This window comes from Dermacentor albipictus, chromosome 1 (genome assembly GCF_038994185.2).
Source record: "Dermacentor albipictus isolate Rhodes 1998 colony chromosome 1, USDA_Dalb.pri_finalv2, whole genome shotgun sequence".
In the NCBI taxonomy this organism is placed as follows: Eukaryota; Metazoa; Arthropoda; class Arachnida; order Ixodida; family Ixodidae; genus Dermacentor; species Dermacentor albipictus.
This window is the reverse complement of record NC_091821.1, coordinates 310,436,510-310,450,592: the sequence shown is the minus strand read 5'-3', so window position 1 is coordinate 310,450,592 and position 14,083 is coordinate 310,436,510. Positions and strand designations below refer to the sequence as shown.

The window sequence follows — 14,083 nt, the reverse complement described above, 5'->3', positions numbered from 1 at the left end:
GCGGTGTCACATGTAAACATGAACACATTTCGCTCGACGAGCGCGGAAACTCGCTACCAAAATTCTGGAGTGAGGAATCGCGGCACCACCTAATTGACCTTCATGAATCTCTGGCTTCAAAGCGAGTCGCGCATACGAAGCTACCGGCACTACGCACATCCAGCAAACTTCGCAGATCGCTTTGAATACGAGGCCCGCGCGGGCGCGCACTTTGGCCACATCCAATTCGTTCGCTGCTGCGAACTCATATTGAAAGTGATCGTCATGCGTGACAGACGGACGGGCGGGTTTCCTGGTTGGGTAGGCATAGAAATGCTTACACATTTAAAGAGTGGCGTCACTCGATTTTAAACCGTTTGTTTTTCTTTCGCTTTTCACTCATTTTTTCCTCCCGTTGCTGCTGTACACTAAGTTCTTAGAACACACGCAAAGGCTCCTAAACCGCGAGTAAACCTACACGAGGACTACGTGCTTCAGTTGACGCTCCCACAAAATAAAACTATCGTTTACATCTTTATGTTCGGTAACGGGGTTTCGCTGACTGCGGTGGCATTCGCTGGCGCACGCACACATGTCCACGTGGTCGGGCGGGCAGAGAGCCATTCATTAACGGCCAGAGACGGAGAGAGCGCGCGCCCTCGAGGCATCGACAAAGCGCAGCGAGTCAACGCACGCACGAAAAGGTGCGCGAGCTGCGAGCCGTGATTGCTGGAAGCGAAGGATGCGGGAAAGGGCGGGCAATGTCGAAAAGGGGCAGCAACAGCTGACGGCGGCTTCTCGACTGCGCGCCGAGACAAGGAGGAGGGACGCACTCGCAGGTTCCTCGCGCTCTCTCTCTCCTTTGTCCCTCATTGCCGCCGGCTGGCAGGGGATGCCGGCAATGCAAGCGGCTGGAAAGCCCAGCAGGGCAAAACTGCGTGCATCGCAGAGCGTCACTTCACTCTCCGCGCGGCCACGTCGGATGCAGCGCCGTGGCTCCCGGAGTCTCATCACCGGCGACTTGGCAACGCTTGGCCCGAATATGCAGTGCCCAGCTCGGCGGTGAAGTGCCGCTCACTCCGGAAGGATAAGTCCCGTCCGACGAAGCTGTCACGTGCGAAGCGGCAGGTTTAGTGATTGCTTTCTTCGTGACATCTGCGGCAACTCGGGGTGGAATGTGAGTTCGCGGCTGCGATTTGCCACATTTATCGTTTGTTTTAGAGTCACATTTAGGGGTTCGCCAGTCGCGCGTAGACAGTCCCGTTGGTGTTTTATTTTGGCAGATCGCGAGGAAACACCGTTCTTCTTGTCTTACAATGAAAGTAACCTGACGTCTATACGTATTATGAAATTTTTCTTTCACGCTTTTCGAAAAATAAGAACACGCAACTGCGCAACCAACAGTCAAGCGCGGTGGCTTCCTCAAAATTGTTCGTAAAGTTGTTTGTAATTATCGACATGTTTGCACAGCGCAAAACAAGAAAACTGAAGGAAGAACATAAGACAGGCGCTGACTCTTGCGTTCTCCCTTCATTCAGTACTCGTCTTTGGCGCTGTGCACACATGTCGATGTTGAATCACCAACTTGCCCAAGCTTCCACCTTATCAAGTTCGTAATTACTTGTAATTGTTCATTAATTGTTCCTAAGAGCAAGCGCCAGCAAATCGTGATGTTCTACATTCTATTAACAAAGGCGACCGCCCGATGACAAACTCGTGCGAACCGAGAGCTTTGTAAATGCCGGGCCAGGGTTCGCGTCAGCAATAGTGTTCCCGTGCTGGAACGGCTCGTAAGAACAGGCGTCAGTGAATATGATAACAGCGAGCCCACTATATAGTCGTTATATAACTCGTCGTTAATATTAACGACGAGTTCCCACTAGCGCTGATCAGATCTCATGAACTAGAAGCATCGCTAATCCAAGATATTTTTTCAGGTTACACCGCTGCAGCTGTTTAGAAAGATAACTCAGTATTTGCCTTGAATTTGGGCATTTTGAGTTGCCATGAAATTTTTTGAGGCGCTCACCTTGCTTTCTTTAAATTCCGGAATGAGGTTTAACGTCCCGACACAGCTCAGGGGGAACATACGTAATGACGGGCTGGGGAATAATTCTGATCACTGTCCAGTTCTCTAAAGTGCAACCTAAATACAAGAGCGTTTCTGCATTCTGTTCCACCCGGAACGCGGGCGTCACGGATACGAATCGCACCCGCGACTTCGCCGCGAGCGGCAGACCAACACAGCCACTCAGAAATCGAGGCCTCCGAGCAAATTTCTAAAATGTTTAGTTCACCAATTTTTTATTGAAGCATGCATATAAGCGAATCCAGTGACAAACCTTCGCTCAAGTGGAACCGTGAAGAGAAACATGTGCCTGCTATGCCACTGAAACGTTTTATTAATGTCATGGCTCCGCCGAGGCTTGCTCGTTTAGTTTAAAGTTTGTTGGCACAACACGCTTTATCCGAACCACCATCTGGAAATCTGAAGAGGTCGTCAAAGGCTGTGAGTGCCACTCGATCATTTATCGACGTATTTTGTTCCTACGTTAGACTAAGACAGAGTATCGCTGCGTATTGTCCTATTTTACTTCCATAGTTCGGTTCATAGCGTTCGAACTATCAACACTATTTGAACACGTATAGGCTACGTTTAGTTTAATTAGTGCGAAAATAATACATGGCGCGTCAATCAGAGAGGAGAGGCATTGGTTACGCTTCTTTTTCTCGACGCTCTGTTCGTGAGCTAGTTTTGCAGCGAGACGAAGACATCTCAGCCTTTTTTCTTCGCTGAACGTGTTGGTCGCACGCGACGTTTAGTAGAGCAGGACGAGATTGTCGCGGGTTTAGACTGCGCTTAAGGTTTCCTGCGCAGTAGCGCTCACGACTTTCCGTGACGCTTTCAGGAACCAGAGCTCGTGACGCAGCAGCCACGACAGGCACAATTTATTGTAAGTGAAAAAGAAAAACGCCCATCTGCATTTAAGCGCATGCTGAAGTGGCGCGTGCATAAGTATATGTCAAATGCGAAGTAATGTCTCGTTATAACGAAATCGCTTTGTTCAACATATCACTTTATTCGGAAGTTTTTCCTGATTCCGACAACTGTGCATGCATTTTAGATCAGATTATCCGAAGTTTAGTTGCACCGGATTCCGCTTATGCAGAAATGCGAAATAGAAAATCCGCAGGTGACGGCTTTTTTCAACATATAGCATGCACGATATACCGCGGTGCGTTCTTGTTTCCTTCCTTCTTTTTCTGGTACCAACCTACAGATGCAGAGAGCGCTGCAAAGCTCACTCCGCCACGTGCAGCAGTTGCTTCGTGGAACTAACTACTTTAGGGCATTTGTTCCGATATACTTTTTACGAACTCTCGTGCTGGTAGAGCGGCCGAAGTGAGTTGCTACAGCTCTTCCATTCCATATCCGATTTTTGCGAAATACCGCTTGTAACAAAGGTATTTTTTGTGCTGATGACTTCGTTATACCGAGGATTAACTTTATTTAAGTCCTATAGCATTTATAGCAATTAACCGTGGTCGAACAAAGAATGTCGCTGAAGCCAACGTTTTGGAGCGAAGGCCAGTCCTCTTGTCGAAACGCTGGCTCAAAGCAGCATTCCTTGTTCGACCACGGTTAATCCACCCGCAGTGCGCATGTAGAATTGCGAAGTCTAAAGAGTTGTTATCCGTCGGAATTCTGGAGATGCCAAGTTTTGCTTAACGTAACATTGTATCGATAGTATATAGCAAACAGAGCTTAAAGAGGAACTGATCATGGCCACTTTTTTTAACGCTTCCAGCTGTAGCTGCCTAAAGTACCAATTCGGCTTCTAAACTAACTCAGCATTCACGTTGGTTGTTGGTGCAGCTTTCCACTGCAGAATTTTCCTATGCGCCCGCGACATTGCTCCTAGAGAATAGAACAGGTACACGCCATCTCGGTTAAAAAGAAAAAAAAGCGCATACGGAACTGCTATGACGTCGACCTTTTTGAGACGGCCATGGCTGCTGCGGCGCCGTCCTTATAAGAGTAGTCTCACTAGTGAAATGAAAGTTTTCCAACGTGTAAAATATTCGTTGGATGACTTATAAATACGAAGGGAAATTCTCAAAATGGAGCTATATTCACGAAAAGCAAGGTTTCTTAACTGATTGTTAGCGCAATTCTACTTAAGAAAACTCGTTATGCAAAGTGCCTTGGATAAAGAAAGTTCAACGTTGAAGAAAAGAAGTGCTGTCGTTCCCAGAGTTATCGACTTTGTAATCTAATCAGAGCACTCAACTACTATGGCTGACGCTCGACATCACCTAGATAACAGTGAGGATGATTCTACACTTTACACTTGATTTGAAAAGTTTTCCTTCCGTCCATGCTCCAATCGTCGCACTTCACTTCTTCGTTGTCACGGTTTTGTAATCTTACTGTGCCTATGACCAGTAAACAATTGATAAATGCATCTGCTATAGCGACTGTGTCATGAAGTTCGAGGCCGTTGCGTACGAGGAAGCTTTACGAGCTATTTACGGCGTATGACACACAGATACCTATAATTACCATGACAAAACAATGCCAGTACAGTGGTTACCTGCAAACTTATATACAATACGTGATAATTAGTATCCAAATACAGTGAAGCATCATGCTTACTGCGCTTGAATTTTCAGAACATCGACATGCGATTAAACATACAAAGACACTATAGTGCTCGTTTTGATTGATCACTTCGGGAACATTGCTTATGAATGACGTACGCCACACGAAACTCAAGGCGACGCTTCCTGAGTTTCATGCAGATGCTGAGGGCGTTAAGCCCTAACATGAGATTTTGCCCGCGTTTCCGTGCCAGCAATTTGCGCATAGCCTTTCAAGCTATCGCGTGCGGCAGGATAAATGACTAGCCGCGTTGATAAATAAACTACGTAAGTATTTTTATCACAACGGTCTTTAAATGGAGAGAGCAAAGACAACACAATTTGACAGCCGACACATAAAGAACAACGCGAGCGCGCCTGTTGATATGTGATGTCACAAAAGGGCGACGGGGTCGCGAAAACATGCACCGGCGCCACGAGGTGCAATGGTCCTGACGCGCTTTAGAGTTTTTGCCGCAAATTGTAATGCTTTGACGCAGAAGCAATGCCCCACCACAAGACTGATACGGCTTCTGCGAACACAAGCGTGGCTACACGCTTAGCGTGCGGTGAAAGTTTCTGTCCTGCATTGTCAAATTTTCAAGTTGACCGCGCTTTGTGTAGAGATATTTTTTGTAGCAGCTTGCTTCTGGGTGACACGTAAGAGCACTGCATTTTCGATCAATTGACCTGTTTGGGATATCAGCAGATTGAGGAGCGTATGCGGAAGCTACCATAAGGAAATGAACATTCCAACTTGTTGACAAAGCTCTTTTTTTTTCAGTCACGCAGCATTCGTATGCAAATACGTTCAAATTTGAGCGGACAATGCTGCTTCTCCCTCCTTCCTCTTCGGTCAATCTTCTCTCAGCCATGTCTCACGCTAAACAAGGTGCTAGACTTTGTTAGTGTCAAACATGAATATATGTACATATATGTCTCAGACGTGTAAAACCGTGCGTTGTTGCTCAAAATTGCTTTGATCAATTAAATTTAACGGGCGTAATTACAGAATTATTTGTATGACTTTCAAAAAGAATAAATATATCATTAGTTGCACAATTATATTCAAGAAAGCAGTATGACCGTGTTGGGCAACACCCGGAGCCGAATTCGCAAAGCTCTTCGTTCGTAAGTGCTCTTTGGCATTGGCTTCTCTTACGAACAATTCCAGCGTAAGGGGCTTTCTGAATGCGAGCCCTGATGTACTCGACCGCTAATATTATTTAGGCCTTTGGCCAACAAAGGAATTCACGGATGACGCAGCAAGCTTCGACGCAGTTCCGTTTCTTCAAAAATTCGACTCCTACATGGCACAAAAACACGATTCATATTATCTTAGGTTCGTGTAGTGAAAAAATTGCGTAAAAATAACGAGCATTTTTTAGTCAGAATCGTATCAAGTTAACTGAAAATGAAACGAAGGAATCGCAGGGAATATTAACATTTCTTTTTTTTTTTAAGTGAACTGTAGAAATGACGAGGTAAATAGAAAGGAAAGTAATTAAAAAATTACATTACGGAGTTTCACCTGCCAAAGCCACGACCTGATTACGATCGAGGCACGCTGTTGTGGTGGACCGCAGATTACCTCCGACCACCCGCGGGCTCACTGCCGTGCACCCAGTGCGTGGCGCACGGGCGCTGTTTTGCGTTTCGCCCGCGTCCAGACGGGGCCGGGATTTGAACTCGCGCTCTCGAGCGTAGCAGCGCTACGCCATAGCCACTAAGCGTGTCGGAGGCGAAAGTGGGAGAAATGTCAATTTGCCGCCGGCGGAAGCCGAAGCCACGTCTTCCGCGTTAGCGATTTCCGACCAACTGAGCTACGCTGGCGGCTGTTCTTACGCCTATACATTCTTGGGTATTTACGCGTGCGTACCAGAGCTAACCATTGCAGTTTTATCCAGCAGCACTCCAGTGTCTTGCAGAAGGGTTGAAATCCGGGCCAGTTGGTGCATAGTTGAAGGAAAAAACCAGTAAGATAACACAAAGGACAAGAGGAGAGGTTCACACCACAACGACTGGTCACACCAGTCGTTGTGGTGTGAACCTCTCCTCTTGTCATTTGTGTTTTTGACTGTTTTTTTCCTTCAACTCCAGTGTCTCTCAGTTCGGGCCCCTCGGTTCCCTCCTTCTCGTTCGTGTACATTTTACTGTACTTGTGAATGCGTGTTAGCTAAAATGCAAGGTGAAGACGTGATGCTGAATTGATGGAAGTCGATTGCGCAAATTTTTTATCGACAAATTTCGCTCACAACATTATAGTATCTGCGACAGCTGGCTAGCTGAAGGCGCAGAAACGTTCATTGCGTCAAAAATGCATTTTTTTTTTTGCCGCACCTCATACGGCGCAGCAGAAATACAGTACTTTACTGTGTACCTTTCTGTTGCACGTACTGAATACAGCACTTTGCAACAGAAAGATACTGTCCTCAGTATCTTTGTTTAAAGGTATCTGAGGACGAAACCGTACACCAGTGACCTCTATCAATACGAACTACGCGGTCATAGGTACATGCTGGTCACGAACAAGTTCTCTTATATGAAACACTAGAAAACAATTAGGTGACGTGAATGACGAGAATATCAGAGTTTTGTAGATGTGTATTGATGTTTCTACCTGAGGCATCAAGACCAGTTGACGCGTTCAGGAAAGGTTCTACTTTACGACGGTATATGCTAAACCAAATTTACCACAGAAGGGGTGCGAATACAACGCTAATAAGAGAGGTAGCCGTTCCATGGCACAGAATTTTGCTACGACTTGTCGCTTTGGCTTGCCGCTATGACTCGCTGCTATGTCTTCTCACTGTGACTTTATTACTGTGGTAACCTGTACGCATAGCTTCAAGCCAAGCATGTAAATGACATGCAGCATCGGCTCTGAGGTTTTCTTGGTTTCTCCTACAGTTTTTGTTTATGATCCTCGAGGCCTGTGTCGTACCTGCACCGCGACCTGCAGAAGGCAACGCACAGGCCAACCAGTGACAGGTGCAATCTGCAGAACGCAAAGGGAAATGTCATGCGTGAAACACGCCAAAACATGTGCATGACTCTCCTTTAACTAACGCTTCTGTCACTCGCGCGATGCTTCGGGGCGGTGAGCTATCCTGGCGGACAATATTATGCAGCAATGCAGGCAAATCTGCTGCACGAAAGCGCACTGTGAACCCTGTACTGGGTGTACCTTCGAATCGATAATCACTCTTATACCACTTAAAGCAAAACCAAGCAAGCGTGTGGAATGTTTATACCAGCAGTTTCTGTTTATGCCGAGCACTTCTGCAATAATGGCACCTGCCACGTTTGGTGATAGGCTACGTGGCTAGGCGGACATCAGAAGCAAGAAGTGTTTCAGACATAATTTCAATAATTAACTAAATATGGTAAATGAAGGAAGGAAGGAAGGAAAAAGTGGAGAAGGAAAGGTAGGGAGGCTAACCAGTTTAGCTTAACCGGTTTGCTACCCTACACATGGGAGAGGGATGGGGGAGATTAAAGATGGGGAAGGGGGAGAGGGAGAGAGAGCACATAATCATTTACTTACTTCAGGGCACATGTTTAATAGAGAAATTTAAACGGCTGAGTAGTCAGAAACAACTTTCGTTCATCCGTAAGACACGCTGTCGAACCCACTGGCTACCGACTTTCTACTGCGTTTTACAGCACGCCCGTGGGCCTCTTGCTGTGCGCACTGAAGAGATCGAGAACCGATAGAGACGCATAGTAGGGGCTACACCTGTAATTTTTTTTTACAGATCATACGCAAAGTTTGCGGATCCAACACTAGATAGACGTTAAGTGGCCTCCGCTCGCACAGTAATGCTCACGCGTGTACGCGAACACCGCCCGGAGCGCAGCTTTTCCGGTCTAGTGCGCATGCATGCGAGGAAAGGTCAATGTTTCCCAGAATCAGAAGCGTGCTGCTTCATCACACGTGCCACCAAGCCAAGACTTTTCAGAATACATACACATGGCCTCAAGTAGTGCTGTTTTGCTTGCCGAGCTAGATCGATCATATAGAATTTACGTGAACAATAAACTCTTTTTTTTATTTTTGTGTAGGTCAATGCTTGCAACAACAAGCTCTCAAGCACTGCCACTTGAGCGCGGCAGTACGCGTTACCTCAATTTTCGAGAACGCCAGTCAGCGTTTGCGACAGGCGGTGTGTGGCAACGTCTTAACGAGTTTGCCCTGCTTTCACGGATGACGCCCGATTCTTTAGCATTGCAAATTCTGATCTCGAGCTGTTAACATCTGGCTCACCAGGAATTATAATAACAAAATTTAAATATCATGTTTCGGTATTCTGTTTTATATTTTGATGATCAGCCTTTCAAGGCGTCGAGACGATGTACTGTGTTAGACAAGAATTTGAAAACATGTAAAGGAAGGAAGGAAGGAAAAAGTGGAGAAGGAAAGGTAGGGAGGTTAACCAGTTTAGCGTAACCGGTTTGCTACCCTACACATGGGAGAGGGATGGGGGAGATTAAAGATGGGGAAGGGGGAGAGGGAGAGAGAGCACATAGCACGGAGGTTAATTAGCACTGCAGACCATTCAGATAATGCAAGAGATAATAGCAACGATAATGACAAACCACGGCACTGCTCCGGCTGGCTTCTAAGTGTGCACGCTTGTTTGTATTTGTTATTTCGTGTTTTTCTGACACACTGAAAGCACAGAGCGGCTGGGCAACTAACTGCGTGGTGCCTTGGGCAGTCGAGCGAGTTGCGTTTTGCAGCTACTCCACCAGGGCAATTATAGCAATCACGCGAAGCGCTGACGCAGCTGACACATGCCCTCTGGGACGCACGTACCTGGTGAGACGCTCAGGGCCACACGTCATATCTGTCCATCAAACTCCATCGGCGTCCTGAAAGTCGGACAGCCCTCGCATAGTCTCCAGAGGAAGCCCGCATTTTCACAAGAGAAAAATGTCTCTGACCTCGACCCCCGGCCAAGTTTAATGAATAAACGTTACGGATCAGCGTTGGCCAGGGAACACGCTGAAGTTACCCAATGAATAACCACGTTGTAGGCTTTGGACCATCGGGAATTACCAGTCGGAGTCCGGACACATTTTTTCGTACTGCCGTTTGCATGTCTGTAAGGTAAACGCACCCACCATGGCGGCTTAGCTGCTTGGGCGTGGCGCTGCAAAGCACGAGGTCGCAGGCTCAAACCCCAGCCAAGGCGACCGCGTTCATTTCGGGGGGTTCGAAATATAAAAACGCTCCTTTCCTGTGAATTGGGCGCACAGTAAAGAACCCCAGCTGGTCGAAATTAACCCTGGAGTCCTCCACTATGATGTGCCTTATAATGAGATCCTGGTTTTGGCACTTAAGACCCCAGAATGTAATTTTTAAAGCGAAAGCACTATATTTCCCACGAGGTCGAAAATCCGGCATCATCAAGAGATGGTACCAAAAATCATCATCGTCAGTGACGTCAACAGCTTCTCGTATGACGTAGTAGTAATACAGAAGATAGTAAATGGTATAACAACGTTAATTAGTAGTTATTGTGGGTAATTCATGTAATTGAAATCTTTAAGAAATACGGGGGCTTGGGAGCGTGTTGGGAATGCGAAAGGTTAGGAGGTAATCCGGGGGAGTCGTTGGCGGCATGTTTTTGAGGCATTAGAACGGCCGGTCAAGCAATAGGTCGAGTAATTTTGAAATAGTTAAGGTGGCGACGGGGAGTCTGCGGTGCAATGTGTGGGGTGATTGAAAGGCAGCGGCATGGTCTTTCAAGGGGCACTGCCCCACGCGCTTAACGTAGGTGTCGTTACGGCGGCATCCAGAAGGCGATGGCCAAGTCTGTTGTTTTGAAACGGCGGTCCGAAGTGTAAATGTTAGAAAAATCTGCAGATACAGGGCGACCTGACGATAGTATGTTAGATCATAGCTCTTGTAAAAATAGCTGTGATGCAAAGGTGAGCGATCTATGAAACGAAGACGCTAAACACCATTTTATCACTCTAGTATCTCGGAGCTCCTTCTGTAACGAAAGAAAAGGACGCCTTTTAGGTGCAATACTGAATATTTTATGCACGCAACCTGTAAGTACCTTGCTTTGTATTATCAGCTATCGCTCCAATTCTGTTTGTTTCGGATACCTTATAAACAACACAAATGATCCATTAAGAAAACTAGCGAAGAATTCAATAACAGAAAGAATCTATTCCTTGCAGATATTCTGGACACTTATGCCAGTGCAGCTTCATCTGTCGTCGCAGATGTTATGCGGAGCTGTGGAGATCTGAAATTGTTGATAAATCATCTGCCACTGAAGACTTCACATTTGGCGCCTCCCAGGAGTTTCAATAAATGCAAATCCACCGCGGAGCTACATTGTGGTGCCACAAGAGACAGCCGCGTCTCCTTTTGCAGCGCGTCTCGTGTCAACAATAGCAGTCCGAGAGAGTGCTTTCGTCGACAACGTCGGATCGCTTCGCCCCGAGTTAGGTGTCAAAAGTTACCGATAAAGTTTGAGCTCAACCTGCTACGCCGCGTCTCAGATTTCGGATGTCACCTACAAGATATGCAATGCGTTGTATCAGCTGCCTAACGACGAAACAAACGATCGACGAACTATCGTGTAGTCATATACACACATTAGACTCAACCCTGCAGGAAGATATGGTTTTCTTTCCTTGTTATTTTTTCCTTTTCTTTCTTTCTTTTTTGCGAATGGCGTGCTAGCTTGTTAAAGAGTGTCTGTTGCCTCCATGGTTCGACAAGCTTATTCTTCATGTTAACCGGCTCTTTTATAATGATGACGCTACTGAAGCATCACACAAAATAATAGTGATGACGATCTAATAGTGGCGCGTACATACTAAAGGGGATGGGCCAAGAATCAGGTGGCGCTTGCAAAATGAGTTATTTGAGCACACATTTGTAGCGCAATGTGAAACGAATAAGAGGAGAAAGTCAAAAGTGTGACGGAACAGTGAGACGTGGATGCAATGCTTCTTGCTTTGTTTTGTTTTGTTTTAAATTAGGGTAAAAAGAAAACTACCTTTAAGGAGGTTTAGAAGGAAACCAATAAAAAAACGGTACTAACAATTTTATCGGCAGGAGTCACAATGACAGTTTTCAATGGCATTGCATATTATCCTGTTGTGTGATGCAGTACAGATATTTCAAAAAAATAACAGCACAGGTACATTCAAGGGCAGGCCAAGCTAGCGCAGAATATTTTACGTTTCTCTACACTGCTCGTCCTGCACCATCTTCTTCCTCATCGCGTGCCATGGTAGCCATCATCAACGTCTACTCTCGGAACGCGGTCGAGCTCGCGGACTTCTGTCACGTTCAGTTGCTCCGATAGAACTCACCGAAGCTCTGCACTTACTTCCCGGCGTCTTTGTCGTTTGCAAAGCACCGTTTCGGGGATTGCCTTCTTCGGATCGAGCAGGGCGGCGTTCCGCTTCAGTAACGCCGGCGATGTCGAGCCCCGATTTTAGGCACGGACACCGCGCCTACCCGAGCGGACGGTGATCGGCTGTGCAGGTACGTCTCGTGCATAGAATACGCGGGCTGTCTCAGTGGCCGAATGGACTGCCTCGAGTACCTTTGCAGGATGTGCCCGGCAGCGTCGGCACTAAGAAACTTATATGTAAACATTTTACGCGAGAAGTAAATTAGAGGTATAAATCTTGGAAGAACATATAAATAGCCTTTCATAGATTGTTTGAGCCTCCAGGTCACATGCAGTGCCTGTCGCCCCGTCATATCTTGCAGATTATTTCACAATGCAGTTGCGAGAATCGGTGTTTATCTAGATTCGGCACAACATGGATAATAAATGTTTAGAGTTACTCCTCACTGCTTCTCTGAGTTTCAGGTAGCTGGGCACGGAAAATATGCACGCGCGTGGTGAGCAAGCCCACTGCACAGTGGTGGCAAGACGTGCTTCGGCGATCAAACGAGGGTGGCAAGCAAGGGAAGTTACCGTTTCGAAGCATTAGGCATTTCACATGTGTTTCGCAGGTTAGTTACGTCAACATATCCTATACAAGAGAAGGCATGCACGCTCAAACAGTGACATCGTTAGAAAGCCAGCCTATAAGGAGCATGCTTTGAAAAAAAGATGATAGAAAGGAGGACCCCACTAATCGTTGCCTGCGGCTCTAGCGCTGATACATTATATATGCACGGTTGGCCTCGCCCTGTGACGTCACAGCCTCCTCCTGTGCCCGAAATGCTGGCTGAGTGTGAACAAATCTCTTGTATTCGATTGAAACTGGCCGCATACGTCGCCGCTTTCCATTTGTACTGAATAACAACATGAAATCCAGCGGAATTTTTTTTTTACTTTCTCATGACAATACATCGGAAAATGCCCGGACGAGAAGCCACAACACGTGGCTGGAAAGTATTAAACGCCCGACAACAGGCACGGCAAACGGCAGCACAGCACGAATGTACCAGCACTTCTTTAAAAAGAGAGAGAGAAACATTTCTGTGCTTATATCGCTCAAACGAGGTCACGACCTGCAATCGAGTTGGTCGTTGTGATTCATTTCGTCTTACAGACCCGAGTAGGGGTCGAGCTGAAAGCAAGAGAGAAACGTGGCTGTTCATGTCGTTTTTCGCTTCTCTCATTGGCGTCACTGGTGCCGTGTTATGCACCATATCCCAGATAAGACTTTTATGCCAGCTTGTAGCTATATTTTACGTCTACATAAAGCACAAGCTCTAGCGAATAGCGGATATGAAGCAACGTGGCGCGCGGACTTTTCTATCGCGAGACACCGTATCACAGCGGCACGTCCACACTTGCTGTTGTAACGGGCGCACGCGAACCGAGTATTACGCCGATTCGAGGGGACCGGCGGGAAGGAGAAATGGCGGCCGGCCTTGTCTTGGAACCACAACCTGCCACGCGCCACGCGTCAAGGGAAATTGTTACGATGCTGCCTCTAGAGAGATAAGGCCCATACAAGGACAACGCTTGTGGGAAGCTCGGGGCACAGAGCGCCAGTCCGTTTCAGCGCAACGTACTCTTCCTTTCGCCTTCCGTATAGTTACCGTACAATCGCTCTTGGTTCTTGGCCTTGATACTGGTAGACTTCGCTTCATTCTACTACTGGCGAGCTACCTTAGCATAGCTCATTAATCTTCGTTGACAGACAACTCCGCAAGGTTGACAAACGTCACGCAAACAGGAACGAGTCCTTCGAGCATTACGAACCGGTGATTGTATATAGCTTGAAGATATGTTAAGATAGCCTAAATAATCATGTTTGCAAGAGCAGTTATAATGGTAATCTCGAGCAGGAATGCTGAAAGTATAACATTTTCGAAAACTGTGTCATCCATGCACTAAACGTTGTTTCTTCGGTCTGCGCAACCGGTGAAATTCGAACGCATTAGTCGACATAAAAGTATACAGTCCACAGGCGTTCAGAACATCCCATTAAGATTTGGTAAATTTATGAACTTTATTATGGT

At 46.7% G+C, this 14,083-nt stretch overlaps 1 protein-coding gene across 2 annotated transcripts in view; it reads left to right on the top strand.

The window, feature by feature from the left end:
- The first annotated feature begins 889 nt into the window (after window positions 1–889).
- The window catches only part of LOC135906998 (sodium-coupled monocarboxylate transporter 1-like), a 68,969-nt gene continuing 55,775 nt past the window's right edge, over window positions 890–14,083 (top strand). Inside the window, exon 1 of one of the 2 annotated variants that reach the window (XM_065438650.2) lies at window positions 890–1,156. The gene's annotated coding sequence lies outside the window, so the exon portion shown is untranslated. Of the gene's footprint in view, window positions 1,157–11,902; window positions 12,140–14,083 lie in introns of those variants that run through there. The other variant, XM_065438651.2, reaches the window with a different exon arrangement.